We start from the raw sequence: 2,500 nt of genomic DNA on the forward strand, positions 1-2,500 counted from the left end.
GGGGGACCCTGTCAAAGGCTTTCTCCATGTCAACGAAAGCCAGGTACAGAGGTTTATCTTTGGCTAGGTATTTCTCCTGCAGCTGTCTTACTAGAAATATGGCATCAGTAGTGCTTTTACCTGGCATGAACCCAAACTGCATCTCATCTAAATTGATTCGCTCCCTAATTAGTTGGGCTATGACCCTCTCCGTAACTTTCATAACCTGATCTAACAGCTTGGTGCCTCTGTAATTATTTGTATCTAAAGCGTCACCTTTACCTTTGTAGCAGTTGACTATGGTGCTGCTACACCAGTCATTGGGTATGACTCCTTCGTGTATCACCTGGTTCGTAATACGGGTGACTAGGCTATAGCCAACACTGCCAGATATTTTGAGCATCTCTGCAGTGATTCCTGATGGGCCGGGGGCTTTCTCTGTCTTCATACTCTTAATTGCTTTATCTACCCTGGTACTATCAACTCGGATAGCTGGTCCCTCTGTTGTGTCAACATACGGCAGGCTCTCTTTCTCCCATTCATTCTCTTTATTAAGCAATCTATCGTAGTGGCATCTTCAGACCTCTTTCTTTGCAGCCTCATTTAGTGCAAGCGTACCATCATCCATGCGAACACACTTCTCTCCTACACTGTCTTGCAACACAAAATACCTCGAGTCTTTGGTCCTCATGGCGCAGAACATTGGCAAATCTTTTCTTATCTGCTTCCCCTCTGGCTAAATAAACCTGTCGCCTAGCTTCCCTACTGGCAGATTGGTACAATTCCCTGCTACCACCGTTCTTCCAGTCCTTCCAAGCCTGTTTCTTTTGTCTAATAGCCCTGTCTACCTCCTTGTTCCACTACCACGTTACTCTGGGTCGAGAGGGGACTTTACACCAGCCACAGATCTGGTCGGTGGCTCTCAACAGGTTGTCCCGCAGAAATCTCCAATTGTCTTCCACGTTGTATGATGCTATATCCCCTTCTATTTCGTCAAATGCTTCATTTAAATTGTCTCTAAGTCTCTGTCCATTTGCAGGGTCTTTAAGCTTCCACACCCTTCTCCTCCAAGCCGGTCTACTTCTGGGCACCCATTTTGCCTTGATCTCGAAGTCGCTAACTACTAATCTATGTTGTGGGGTACATTCTTCGCCAGGGAAGGTTTTGGCATTTATAAGCCGCCCTCTTTCCCTATTTCTGGTGAGGATGTAGTCGATTTCTTAATCGTAGATTCTAAATATTTGAGAGACAACAATGCTTAAATCGTAATTTTAAAAGAGCAATGAAACCTAAGTAAATAGAATAAATAAATAGCATGAATTTAGGAAGCCTTTGTACAAGGAAAGATGGCTAAGCTTAGATGGTAATTTTAAAGGAAGGAGTGATAAGACTTTGAATAAAGTAAGGAAAATGAATAAGTATGAATTTAAGACAAAAACTGAGTTCAATTGAATTTCATGGAGAGAAACAGATAGATAATGGAGAACAGACGGGAGAGGGGAAACGCAAAAAGTTTGAGAAAAATGTTGAGGCTGTAGAATAAATAAATTTAAAAAATCTATCTTATCTGCAACATAATCTTGGAGACTTTGTCGTAGTTATGTCAGTGGAGAATAGATTATATATATATATATATATATATATATATATATATATATATATATATACATATGATTAATAAATTCAAAAAGGGATAAAACTCTTTTACAAGAATTCTATCAAGAAGCCAGTGTGTAAAAAAATTCATAAATATATATATATATATATATATATATATATATATATATATATATATATATATATATAAATATATGTATATATACACACATCATCATCAGCATCATTTAAAATTTGTTTTCCATGTTGGCAATGGTTGGACAGTTTGACAGGAGCTGGCTTGGTAGAAGATTGCACCAGACCTCAGTCTCTGTTCTGACATGGCTTTTATGGTTGGATGCCCTTCCTAACACCAACCACCCCACCGAGTAGACTGAGTGCTTTTTATGTGGCATCACTACCGGTGAAGTCTGTTATGGTATGGTTGTTACAGCTGGATATCCTTCCAAATGCCAACAACCTTACAGTGTGGACTGGATGTCTTTCATATGGCACCAGCACTGGTGGGGTCACCAATTAACTTGTAAGACAAAGATCCTTTGAAGGTTGGTGGTGGGGGATGTCATTTGAGGAGGTTGCTTTGTGCCAGGTGATGAGAGGCTAGAGTGTGACAGGGATAGCAATAAGTGTCTTGCTGTAGAGGAGATACATGGTTACTCAGTCAGAGGGAGAGAGCAAGAGAAAGAGAGAGAGAGAGAGAGAGAGAGAGAGAGAGAGAGAGAAAGAGTGAGTGAGTGAGTGATCAAGAATAAGAGAGAGTGATCAAGAATAAGAGAGAGTGATCAAGAATAAGAGAGAGTGAATGAGAACAAGAGTGTTAGGGTCTTAGAGTGCAAGAGAGAGCAGGAGAGGGATGATGGCAAAGTACTGACCCTCAAGGTACAGGGATCAGAATATAAATGGG

The 2,500-nt window shown here is 40.5% G+C and overlaps 1 protein-coding gene across 2 annotated transcripts in view; it reads left to right on the plus strand.

The window, feature by feature from the left end:
- The window catches only part of LOC106872661 (uncharacterized), a 75,364-nt gene that overhangs the window by 37,724 nt on the left and 35,140 nt on the right, over positions 1–2,500 (plus strand). The window lies entirely within an intron of this gene.

The sequence above is a fragment of the Octopus bimaculoides genome, chromosome 9, assembly GCF_046866305.1.
Source record: "Octopus bimaculoides isolate indiv1 chromosome 9, ASM4686630v1, whole genome shotgun sequence".
Lineage (NCBI taxonomy): Eukaryota > Metazoa > Mollusca > Cephalopoda > Octopoda > Octopodidae > Octopus > Octopus bimaculoides.